This window comes from Camelus ferus, chromosome 2 (genome assembly GCF_009834535.1).
Source record: "Camelus ferus isolate YT-003-E chromosome 2, BCGSAC_Cfer_1.0, whole genome shotgun sequence".
Taxonomy (NCBI): Eukaryota; Metazoa; Chordata; class Mammalia; order Artiodactyla; family Camelidae; genus Camelus; species Camelus ferus.
In genome coordinates, this window is record NC_045697.1 from 50,869,661 (window position 1) to 50,883,247 (window position 13,587).

Below are 13,587 nucleotides of genomic sequence, written 5' to 3' on the forward strand. Positions count from 1 at the left end.
TTATTTTAGCCTCACTGAGTCTCAGTTTCCTCATCTGTAAAATGAGAATAACCACAATTCCATAGGATCGCAGCAAGAGTTAAGTGAGGAAATATACAGAAAATGTTAAGACTGGTGACTGCCCCATAGGAGGTACTCAATAAATGTCAGTTTTTCTCCCCCTCTAATCCGTCACTTAAGTCACACTTAACTTTGCCTAGAGTGGAAGAACCACATTTTTTTAAAAAAAAGTACCAATCAAAAAGTAAAAATGTATTGACACAACAGGTCTCTTAAAGCTGACATCTGGCTGCTTTTTTTCCTTTTAATTATAGAGCTTTCTTTTTTATGCCTAAAAATTCAATTTATGTTTGTGCCTTAAAAAAAAAAAATACTGTTGATATACACAGAGAACTGAGTATCGTTGCCAATTCTATCTCCCAAATCAGTGAAGATTCTGAGACGGCGTTTGAAAGATGGGATTGGAGAAAGAGGCTGGTTGTGGAAACCGGCATTTATTATAGACTTGGGAGACCTAAGATCAGCCTGTCTTCAATATGAAAAAATAAACAAATACATGCAATTGTTTACTTGTAGTCATTTCTTTGTTAGATTTATTAAACAAAAGTTTTAGAGATTGTTTATGCCAATGTTTACTATAAAATATGTATCTTTGAAATTGCAATTGTATATTGTTTGTCACTAGGATCTCTTTCATGTGAAGTAAAGATCATAGGAAATGAAGTCACTTGGCAGAAAGGGAAGTTGCTGTATTAGAAATGACTGGACCTATGCGTGTGTTTAATTATGTCTTGAGGTAATCAACCCACACAAGCCATTGAGTCAAGTGACAGGAGAAAAAAAAAGGCTTTAAAAATGCTGATTAAAGGTAGTGTAGTCTTATAAGGTTATTTTTCCTCTTTTCTTAAAAGCTTATTCTTTTGTTCTTTTGTTTCTATACACATGTGATATTTTTAAAAACTGGGTTGAGATAAGACTCAGCAATTTAAAGAAAGTAGCTTAAGTGGAAAAACGAGCTTATGCTGTAATTTCTATATTTCATTTCTCACAAGTCTCCTCAAAACTTTGATTGTTTTTAAGTTTTTGTTTCAAGATGTGAGCTTCGCTGTAGCTCGTTCTTTCCCCCACTTTGGCCGTAAAAATTGTTGAAGTGTTCAAGACCCAGTTTGACATGAATGCAAACTCCTCGTTGGATTCTGTTAAAGAAAGCTTAGCCTATCTGTGTGATTGTTGATGTATGTCTTACTCACCTGTCTGGAAATTCCACCAGGTCAGAAACCATGTCCGCTTATTTAAACTGTTTTTCAGCTTCTAGCCACGTGCCTACAACAAAAGGGGTGCTCTGTGAACATTTCTTAAATGAAAGTAAAAATTCCCCAGTTCTTTTCCCACCAAGAGCAATATCAACAAAAGGAAGTGAAAATGTTTATCTTTGTCTATTTCTGTTCCCTGTCAGAGACAATTGTTTTATTTACACAAACCCAGGAGAATTCAGTATGGAAACTACAGTTTTAGCTCATGCTCACATTTAGTGGTGGATAGATAAAGCAGTCACCATTCAGCAAGGCAGCAATTTCCTCCTTTGGTGAATTAACCATCCATGCCCTTCCAGGCTGCTCCCGGGTTGGGGGAAGAGCCACAATGGAGCAGGCAGGGTGAGGGATGGGTCAGTGACTAGCATCCACTATGAAGGAGGGTTCTGCTGCTTTCTTCTCCTTATCGCCTGTGTTTCACAGACTCTGGAGAGTCCAGAACACAAACAATATTTCCAGAGGCCAGTGAATGAACTTGTATGGCGTCCCACAGATTTAGTCTACTTAATGTTCAACGTGCTAAGGCTAAACAGATTAGCTTCCCTTGAAGATGTCACCTCCGTGGTTCTTAACTTTTCTAAATTTTAACCACTTAAGCCTTTGAAACCATGATGTGCTCTCTCCTTACCCTTAAATACACCTAAGTACAAAGTTGTGCATCAAGTTTCAAGAATTTACCGGCCTCCATTAAAAACTCTTAAGGAGTGAAATCAATAAAAGGTGTATTGGAGGTTGAACACTTGAGAATCATGAGTGAATCCTGAGTTTACTGTCTTTAAGTCAAGTCAGCTGAAAGAGAAATGATATTTTCTGACTGCTGCTTGCTGCCCCTGCATCTGTCCAGGACAGAGACTCCAGAAAACAATTCTTGAAGTTCTCAAAAGAGAGCATGGAGATGGATGAGGACAAGAATGAGAAGGAAGACTAGAATCTTCATATTCAGTGAGTTCAGGATATGAATGACCTTTAGTTTTCATCCACAGGAGTGAAGGTCAGACCCATCCAAGAAGATGAAGACTGAGTACTCTGTTCATCTGATGTGATCTCCTTAGCTAATCTGCTAAAAGGCAGAGCCAGTGGCAAAAGGTGGCTGAGACAGAGCGGGACATTTTAGTTCTTTCATAATTCCCTTCAGTTTGCTGAGTAGACACATAATCCAAGAAAAATCTATGTGATGTTTTCACATAAAAAGAAAGCAAAATTAGAAAATAATTCAGACTGTGTATGGGTTTAGAGATGTGGGAATTCTCTCAGAATTCCCCCAATATATGCAAAACAAGGATGTACAACTTCTTTATCCATCTCTTCTTTATCTACGTCCTCTGATTTCCAGATTGGCGCCCCTTTTGTTTCCAGGTAGTTTATGTTCTCATCTAGCGTAATTTACTATTTGCCACATTTAGAGGTTTCTCTTTCTTGACTGTATTATATTACTCATCAAAATTAAATCCCTCCTCGTGGTCCCTAAACCAGGAAGGAGGAAATCACCGCCCACAGAACCTAGCGGAGTTTTGAAACAAAGGAAAATCTGTTTGTCTACTCCAAACCTGGTGGATGAACTTTTCAAGCACTTCCTTTTTCCCCCAACCATAGGGAGTGGGGAGCCCTGGAAAACACCACTGGCACAATCTCCCACAAAGCTGGAAATAAATGCAAAACAGGCAGGAGAGAGGAGAAATAGATAAGAAACAGCACACCCAGCCAGGAAAGCAGGACCTTGAAAACACACATGGAAGAGACCCAAAGAGAAATGAAGCCGGTACTGGAAAGCCAAGGTTAATGAGAATTAAAATGGCACATTTCTTTTCTGAGCTTGACTTACTCAGATTTAGCAGTGAGAGCACAGACTCCTCACTCAAGCACAATTGTACTAATAGAGTCTTATTACAGTGTATGTTTTATTTTTCATAGTATTCACAATAGCCATATATTTTTGTATTATTTATTCCCATTTAACAGATGAGGAAACAGACTCAGAGAGGTTAAGTAACTGGCAGAGGGTCACCCAGCAAGTGGGAGACAGAATTAGGATATGAACCTAAACAAGGTGTCCAGAGACTCTGTGCCGACTCTAGGAAGTTTCTCTTGAAGTTTTCTCTCATGTGTCTGTAAGTCTCACAGACCTGGTTTGAGCACATTTCCCTTCTTTCTCCCACCTCTCTTGCCTGAGAGGATTGAGAAGGCTGGAGAAGAGGAACTTGATTCAGTGAGGAGAGAGGGACACCATAATCTGATAGAAGAACTCATTTCTCCTCCTGTCAAAGCCTCAGGTTTTCATTTGTCAAATGCGCTGAATTTTCCTATGTAGTCCCTACTGCCTGATGTTTTACTCTAAGAAGTACATGTGCAATAGATGGGGAGCTTTCCCTGGGCAGCTTGTCCACTTGTGCCAGAAAAGGACACTCTCCCAAACTTGAGATTCTGCAAAACTTCAAGAGAATTCGCACCTGCCTTTACATACAGTTAACTAAAAAGTGTCACTTGCAAGGTTCTCAACCACTGAGAGGAGAAGAGCTTTAATTTTAATGGGCTTCATGAAGAAAGAGCCTAGAATGAGAGGCCATGGGGATGGTGTGAATTATCACCAGACTCCAAGACCCTCCAGGAATGAGAGGAAATGGTCCCAGTGCTCCCCTCTCTCTTGACATTGTTTCCTCTTACTTGGTTTCCTCATGACTCTTAGAGAAGTTGCAGCTGTTGACTTTTTATTGTGAAACAAGAAATGTGGTTGGAGTTGGAAAACTTTTTTGAAAGAAAGAAAGCCCATTTGATTTGTTAGAAAGGCAAAACATCAAATGTAATGGATATCACTCAAAATATATGTAAAGAGACCCCAGTTTTCCCATTACTCGCTTATTTAACAGATATTTGCAGAGTCTACCTTCTATATTCCAAGCACTTTTTAGTTGCTTGAGAGTTCTAGTGAATGACATGAATAGGAGGGGCTCCCTGTGGAGCTGGTGTAAGGGGACAGATGGACAGGTGGGTGAGAGTGAGCAGATTACAGCACTGGGGAGTCAGAAGAAGTGTCCTTGAGAGGTTGAGACTGAGCTGAGAATCGAAAGATACAGAAGTTGGCTAAGTCTCTGCATGGGTGAATATTCCAGGCCCAGGGACAGTTGGAACAGCTTGAGGTGGGAACATGGTTGTGTCCTTGAGGAACAATAAGGAAGCTGGTATGGCTGGTGCAGGGGGAGGAACAAATGAGTTGGAAAAGAAGACAGAAGGGGCCAGATCAAGTAGGGCTTTTGATTTTTTTTTTTTAATCTTCAATTTTTATTTGCTACTGCTATTCCTTTATCCCAATAATGCAAATTGAGGAGGCCAGCAGGAAGCCACATTTGAAGTGGCACAGGCCAGCTGGTGGAATGATGGCAATCATGGCCCCCTGAGCATTGCAGGGGACAGCAGGCATCAGCTCTGGTCTGGGCGCACAGACTGTAGGGAAGGCCCGGTAGGGAAGGCCACCTCCCACAGCAGTTTGGCCTTGAAAACACCAAGAACAGCTGCATTCATTGTCTACCCCCACCCCCTTTTTCTGCTTTAATAATGATAATAATTTTTAAAAACATTCTATAATTTATAAGCTATTTTTTGCTATCTACATTATATATAAAATATAGACTCGGTTTACTTTGTAATACACATCTTTTCCCTTAATAAATAACTCTTTTTAGGTCATTATGAGGATCTCAGCTTTTATTCTTCATGGAGAGCCATTGAAGGATGGGAAACAAATCAGTGACATGATCTGACGAGCTGCTGTGTAGAGGCAGCGGGTGGAGGGGGAGTAGTTTGTAGGGAGGACAAAGGCAAATCAAGATCATCAGTGAGAGGTTATGTGGAAAGCCAGAAGGGAGATAAGAAGTGTTTATACCAGGCCAGAGTGGTAACAGCAGAGGTGACAATTGGTGGTCAGAATCTAGCTTATTTTAAAGACAGCAGACAATCCTGATAGATTGGGCATGAGCTCTGAAAAAAAGAAAACTCATAGATGATGAAGACTTTAAATGTAAGCTGTTGGGAGGATGGAGTCTTCATTAACTTAGATACTTGAGAAAGTATCTAAACTAACGTTGCAGAATTACTGGGGTATGGGGCAATTCTTGCTTAACAGAACTCTCCCAACTGCGTCCTCGGAGCTCCTCAATTACACCCATAGATGCAAGAAGTTGCAGTTACTACTGTGGCTGGTAGCTCAAAGGAGACTGAGGCAGGAAGGAGGTGATGGGGTGAGGGATAGACTAATATTTACTGTGTGCCATTCACTGTACTAGGTTTTTTTTTTTAATAAAAATAGCGTATGTTTAGATTGATCAACATGATGATTTGATATATATATACACACACACACACACACATAGTGAAATGATTACTACAGTAAAACTAACATATCATCTCCTACCAATTTTTTTTTTTTTTTGTATGATGAGAACACCTGAAATCTACTTGTTACTGAGTCCAAACTGATACTGCTCATGGAACGGCAGGCCAATAAATCGAGAGACAAGTTGTTGGGGCAAAGAATAGTGACTTTATTCAGAAAGCCAGCTCACCAAGAAAATAGTGGACTAGTGTCCCAAAGAACCATCTTACCCAAGTCAGAATTCAGGCTCATTTTATACTAAAAAGGGGAGGGGTGTGATTGGTTGTTGTAAACATCTTGGCGTTGGAATCCTTAGTTCCACATAGGTCATATTGCAATGTATCTATAAACCTTCAACAAGACAAATGTTATTCTCTGTTTTGCAACTTTTTATCTTTATATGAATGGAAAGGTGTTACACCCTTAAAGGTCAGAGTCTTGAGAATGAGCCATCTCGTATATTTCAGGCTATAGGCAACTTTCTTCTACAAAAGGTGCAGAACCAGCATGACTAAGCACAGGAAACAGAGCACAGGGTTAAAGCTAAAGGAACAGATCTAATTTGGAGTCAGATTTGTTCTTGCCTATTACATACTCTCTTAGGAAATTTCCAGTGTTCAGTATAGTGTTATTAAGCATAGTCACCCTGCTGTACAGTTGATCTCTAGACTCATTTATTCTACTACACAAGTGCAACTTTGTGCCTTTTGACAGACATCTCCCCATTTCCCTCACCTCCACATCTTTGGTAACCACTATTCTACTCTCTACTTCTATGTATTTAACTTTTATTAGATTCCACATATAAGTGAGATTACTAAAGTTTTTTTCTTTTCTTTCTGTGTCTGGCTTATTTCACTTGGCATAATGTGCCCTAGATCCACCCACATGGCTGCAAATGGCAAGATGTCCTTCTTCTCTAAGTCTGGGTAATGTTTCTATTTATATCTATATAACAATTTTTTCCTCCCAGCTTTATTGAGATATAATTGACATATAACACTGTGTAAGTTTAAGGTGTGCAGTGTGTTGATTTGTCCATTCATCCATTGACAGACACTTGGGTTGTTGCCATACTTTGGCTATTGTGAATAATTACTGCTGCAATGAACATGGAAGTACAGATATCTCTTCAAGGCACTGATTTCACTTTCTTTGGATATATGCCCAGAAGCGGATTGCTGGATCATATAGTAATTCTATTTTTAGTTTTTTTGAGCAACCTCCACACTCCTTTCCATAGACGCTGCACCAATTTATAAAACTGAAAACAGAAGATATGTAGTATTCAACTTTGAACTGTTTATCCCATCTTGGACACAGAGCCTGAATGCACTATGAATTGCCTGCATTTTTAATAGCATGAATATATGCAATATATTTGTGCAACCTTCATTCTTCTCTGACCCTCTTCTTCTTCAGTCTGACTGGTATTCTTAAAAAAGAGAAAAAAAGAAGTGGCTCAGGCTCACCCTGACCTTCAGGGGATTCATGGAGGAACCCTACAGCACAGCAGAACGCTACCCACCTTCCTAAATATACTATGTTGAGCGGAAAAGAAATTCTGAAAAAGTAAGATTTAATCCTTCCTGTGTTACATAAGTGTTCCCGATGCAGTCTTGGCTACGCAAGAATTTCACCCTGGTGCTTTTGGAGTCTTGCAGCCTGGTAATGCAACGTGTGGAAAGCCAAGGCTGCACTATATCATGTCTAGGTGGCACTGCAAAGAGATTTCTAGATGGCAAAGGGGAACACACAGAATCCTTGTGCTGTTCAGTATGCCCCAGTACAAGCCCTACCTTATGGTCAGAAAACAGCAACACCATCCTCCCGTCTACAAAAGAATTGCCAAAAGGTGGGGCTGGGAGAGTTTCAGGAAACACAGCCAAGAGTTCAGGCAAGGGTGTCGTGTCTTCTAATCCTCAGCTTTTCTCATTTCTCTGGAACTGTACCAGTTCACTTGTTTGTTTACTCTGTGTGTACAGGGGGGACAGGTGTTGCTGCAGCATTTAAACTCCTGAGCTTGTCATGTGTTTTTACATCTACCTCCTCCCAGTTGTATCTTCATCGGAATTTCCACAGACTCTTGGAAATTCGGCTTCTTAGATGCTTCTTCTCCCATTTGCAGTGTAAGGGTCAAGTGCGCTTGTTCTAAATTGCCTCAATCTGGAAACTCCGTGAGGTTTAAGGTGTAGCCTCGCAGCATGGCTGGGCAGAGACTGCGGCAGTAGATCGTGTGCATGTGTATGGTGGGGAAGGGAGTAGTCTGTCTGTCTGTCTGTCTGTTTGGCTGTTTGTTCAGGGTGGGAAGGGGTGAAAGGAGGAGAGAGAGAAAAGGATGAATAACAAGAAGATGAGCAAAGGTTTTAGGGCACCTTCATTTTTCTCTCCGAAAAGCATGCATTTCCTTAATGCCAAGGACTACTAATGCAGTCACATCAGAGCATCTCTGGAGTGCACACCAGTGCAGTGTACAATGGTGACAGCTTTATTCAGAAAATTCTGGTAAAACACACACAACATAACATTTACCATCTTAACCATTTTTAAGAGTACAATTCAGTGATATTAACTATACTCTCATTGTTGTGTGATGATCAACACCATTGATCTTCTGAACTCCTAGTATTGACTTCTGAATTAAAATTATCTTAGTTCAAATTGAGGTTCTGACATTTTGTAGAATCATTTATGCCTGAGACCTCAGTTTATCTCACCTGTAGTAATTTTTTTTCTTCAAAAAAAAACTGATAGGACTGTTGTGAGAATTATGTCATAATGTTTGTAAAGTGCTCAGTATAGTGATAAACGATAGAATTCACTATTGTTATTAGTATGGTTTCCTGGAACGTTAGCCACTTGTTACTTCTCCATAAATGGCATGAAAACTTCCTTTCATCACCTAGTGGTGCTAGAGCCCTGGCAAGCATAACTTGTTGACGTGTAGATTTCTTGCATTATTATTATTGTTATTATTTTTAGAACTGTGTGTCCAATAGCAGGGAAATGGACCGGGGGGAAAAAAAGTACCTGCAAAGACAATCAAAGAATAGTCTTTGGCATAACTCTGTTCCAACACATTCAAATTATCTACTTATCTTAACAACTAGAGCAGCAAATGCTCTGAATCAGTGAGGCAGAGCCTGGAGCAGGGCAGGGTCTGTCTGGGCAGACAGTTTTGGCACGACGTTGGTAGGGCAACCTCCATCAAAGAAGTCAGACTTCAAAGGCCACTGCTTCCCTGGGATGACATCCCCTTCTGGTGACCTTTGCAGCTCTGGCTAACCCAGGGGACCATCAGGGAGGGCACAGCCTCCTTATTTCCTTGGCTGGACCCCCACCTCATACCCAATCTTCCCCCTCCCAACCCCTGCTGCCCCACAGTGTTTCTGAGCTCATAGCCTGTCAAGGCTGCTTTATAGGCACTTTTAAGACAGATTAAGTTTAAAATATTCCCATAGGAATATAATTTATCTCTGTTTATGGAACCATTCTGACTTCCCATACATTATCTCATTTATTCCTCAAATGAGCCCCTTCCTTCTACCTTCCTTCTTCTTTCCTTCCTCAACAATTGTAGTTAAATACGATTCACATTCAGTATTAAAAATTTGGGAAATAAAGAAAATATAAAGAAGAAACCAAAAAATTATTTGTAATCTCACCATCCAGAGATAAAGATGTTGATAATACACCTTTCAAGATTGTATTTATAAGCGTATATTTCAAAATGTGTATCGTGCTGTACAGACAGTTGCATGTTCTGTTTATTTCACCTTCCACTCCTTTGTCAGCGTTTACTATCAGTCAGCACCTACACTTTATGATTTGGAGCATTTATAATCTGTTATAACACGTGGTTTTTTCCAAGTCACTTTCTTTCAACATCTCTTCTATTTAGGGCTCTTCCCTTCCCAGCCTCACCCATACTAGGCTGAGCCCTCCTTTCTCTGGTCCAGGTCACCAAGAGATCTCCTCACTCGTCTCACCTCCAGCTTCATCCCTCCACCATCCACTCATTTCTGCCAAGTGCACTTTCTACACTGCAGATCTAACCACGTCTTTCCCTGGTTTTAATCTTCAGTGATCCTCAAGATAAAGTTTACACTCCTCGCTTTGAGAAAAGTCCTTCTCCACTGGGCCCCTCTCCAGAGTCTCTGGGTCTGTCTCCTCTTCCTCCCTTGGCTTCGGTTCTTCCATTCTTGGCTCTTTGAGCCCAGTGCACATTCTGGAACACCCTTCTCCACACCCCCTCCTTTTCTTTGCTCGGAAAACCTACTGATCCTTTACAAGCTGTAGGCAGCAGCATTCTCTCCACCTTACCTTCAACCTGCCCCACTGTGTTCAGGTCTCCTGATCTGCTCTCTCCTAACTCTGTGAGTGGACCTCCAGCCTAGTGTGCCCAGCAGAACCGCCTGGAAGCTTTGTTGAAACACAAATCTTGCAGCTCTGCTCCTGGAGTTTCTGTTTCAGAAGGTCTGGGGGGCTCGAGATTTTGCATTTCTGAAGTTCCCAGAAATTATCTGTCCAGGGAACAGACTTCAAGCTCTACCACTATAGCCAAATGACTAGATCTTAAGTGATTTCTTTTGCTTCCCCCTTCTGGTCACTGACTTCTGCTTAATGAGGTCTGAAATGAATTCCAGGATTCTAGTGATGATGACCACATGTGAACATCCCCTGAGTAAAGGAACACTTCCAGGAGTCCTGACTCAGCCGCATCGTGATGTGACCATCTACAGTCGGCTTCCCCTGCAGGCTCCCCTGTCATGGATCCCCGCGGTATGACTCAGTAGAAATTTCTGTGCAATGCAGTTTGCAGACATGCTACAGGAGTCATGGGTGTGAGTCCCTTGACCATGTGTCTAATTTCCTGAAAATTTTGGAAATCTCCCTTTAAATCCCCTTTCCTCAATGAATTTTCTCTCACAGATGCCTCAAAAGTAAATAATAAGGCATTGTTTTCCTGTGGATAAGTCATCAACTGTATAAATGTCTCTAACTTTGCTATTAAGAGTCATAAAAAGATACAGAGGAAGCTATATGAGGTTGATCTTAAAATTTTGGCAAAAATGCTTTCGGTATGCATATTATTTGTATTTCTGGTAGAGGGTAGGGAGCAAAAAAGGCAGAACTTTACGTCAAGGAAAATATAATGTCATGGAAAGAAAATCCCTTTGCATGTGACCTAATAAAGCTTTCCTGGGACAAGCTCTGTTCTATCTACTTCCCTACTAACCAAACAGATGACATGTCGAATCTAAATCTGAATTTACCAGATGCAGGTAAACAACTGTTCATTTAACTTCCCAGAAATACAGAAAGCCACTTCCCTAAATTGTTCTGGTTTCATTTTTACACGCTAAACTTGTAGGTGTGAAGACAGTCTTTTAAAATGTGCTAATAATTTACGTCTAAGTAATTTCTACAAAAACATGCAAATATAGTGGTAACATAAACAGATTCATGCTTGTGCCATATTTTCAAAGACCCTCTGAATTTCCTGAGGCAAGCTTGCGTTAAACTTAGAAGTTAGCTTTTCTTCCCAGTGCTGAAAGGAGGAAGCAAGGGAATAGGAGGACCCCGCTCCCTCAGTGCCTAGTTTCCCCTAATTTTTTTTTTTTTTTTTGCAATTGCCTAGTCTTTATGGGGCCACCAATTCTGTTTTCTTTCTTCATTTAGCACCATACTTACCAGGGCACAAATTAGTACATGAACACATGTAGGGAGCTGAACTAGAAAATGACAATTCAGTTGTGTACCTCATGGATAATCAGTAATTAACTAGATGGCTTATAGAGACTTAATCAGCAAAAAGGAAAAAAAATGAAGGTAACCAACAATGCAGACACATTTCAACTAATTTCTACCTATAAGCAATATAGAATATGGGGATGAAAGGACCCTTTTCCCTCCTTCCTAAAATAGAACAAGATTTGCTTTGAACCATTCGGGTGGCTCTTTCTTGAGTTCTAGCCTCGTACTTGGCATATGTGGTAATTCAATAACCAGTAAATAAAATCTCAGGAGTTCCGGTCTGTCACTCCAGCAGGAAGTGGACAGTCCTAGGTTCAGCCCAAAGAAACACTCTCACCAACATCATTCAATCCTGAGCTGGAATTCAGAGAATCTCAAGGCCGTGCGTAGAGACGCACACATACATCAAACGTTAGTAATGACAGTTGACCGAAATTACAGAGTGATAAAACGGTGATTCATTTAACTCATTTAAAATTTTAAAATGATTTTCAATATAAAGTGACAAAGCCATTTAATTAAAGTTTTGATGATTTGATCTTATATATTAATTTGCTAAAATGCATAATTAATAAAAAATGTCAAGAATTTACCTAGAATATCATTATGGTAGTGCTTTCTTTCACCTTTCACTATGTTCTTAAAAGCGATTCTATAATTAATTTTGCTCATTAGTGTGTTTCTTTCATCCATCCATTGGATTAATATTTATTGAATACCTTTAAATGCTAGGCATGGTATTAGGTACAAATGAATTTTTATTAATAAAAAGTCTCAACACTGAATCTAAATATTAGTGATAGCAATATGATTTTAAACACAACATTTACATTGAGGAAGTTCAACCTGAAAAATAAATACTTTGTAATACAAAATATCAGTTCAGCTTAGAAATAATAACAAATTAGAACATAATTTCCCTTATTGTACAAACGAAAGAAAACATAATATGATCATTATAATAACTCCGACTCCCATACAAAGTAGGAAGGGGAGTGGGGGGAGCAGAGAATGCTCCTACTTTGCTTCAATTTATCTCTGTGTATTCCCCAGATGACCAGATATGAGCACCTTCTTGTTTATGCTGCTTAGCCCCCCAAAAAACAAACCTATAAATATCAGATTTCAAATCGGAAAGCTAGACTCACAACAGGTGCACAGTGCCAAGAACTCCAGAGGGGTATGACCAGCATGATGCTTCTGCATGAATTTAATTTTTCCCTGATCCTCCCCTCCCTCTGCCAGTTATTGAGCCAAATGGTGTTGGGATGTCCAGCAGGTTATAACTAGGGTATGGAAAAGAAAGCATTGGCCATGCTAACATTGCTTCCTTCCTGGCCATGACTCAGAGCTCTTAATGGACTCTACAGGCAACTGGTGGTGACAAATGGAGACGAGACCCAGGAAAGATTGCAGGTGTTAGGCTGCATGCTTGCATATGACCAGGCACCAGGTTGGAGCACCCGGGTCCTCAGGGTTACACATTACACCAGACTGTACAAGAAGCCATGGATCAATGTGGGCATCTCCCTGGAGCATCAATTTTAATGGATGTAAAGTGATGTAAAGTAAATTAAAATATTACTTCTATATTGCATTAAAATAATAGAGGAAAAATTACTAAGTATAAAATATTGCTTGAATCTTTAAGTTAAAACAAATGCTTTCAAAGGAATTGCACACTTGAATGGGTCATCAGTCTTCTACATCTGGTCCCAAACCCCTAGGCTGCCTCTGCACTCTAATGCATCAGTAGAGCTACTTTCATCGCAAGAGTGAGGAGTGCTGGTCTACTGTGGTTTCCCACTGACTCCTACTCACGCACATCAGTTCTCCTGATTTGTTGTAGTTACCACTCTGTGTTTATTTCCTGTCTCCTACTAGAATGGCGCTCTGTGAGGACAGAGCCTCTGTCTACCTCCTCCACGGTGCCCACCACGTGGCTTAGTGCATTGCAAATAGAGTTAGCCTCATTAATTCCAGGACGAACGTTACTTTAGGAATAGTCAAGTGAAGAGTTGATTATAAGCATCAATGTGGTAAAGTCTGATATCAAAGTTCCTAAGCCACCCCAAGTCTATGCTCTCCTTCTTGGGGTCCAGAATCTTTGTTTTCTCTTCTTTCCCTTTTTTAAAATTTCCCTTTTACTTT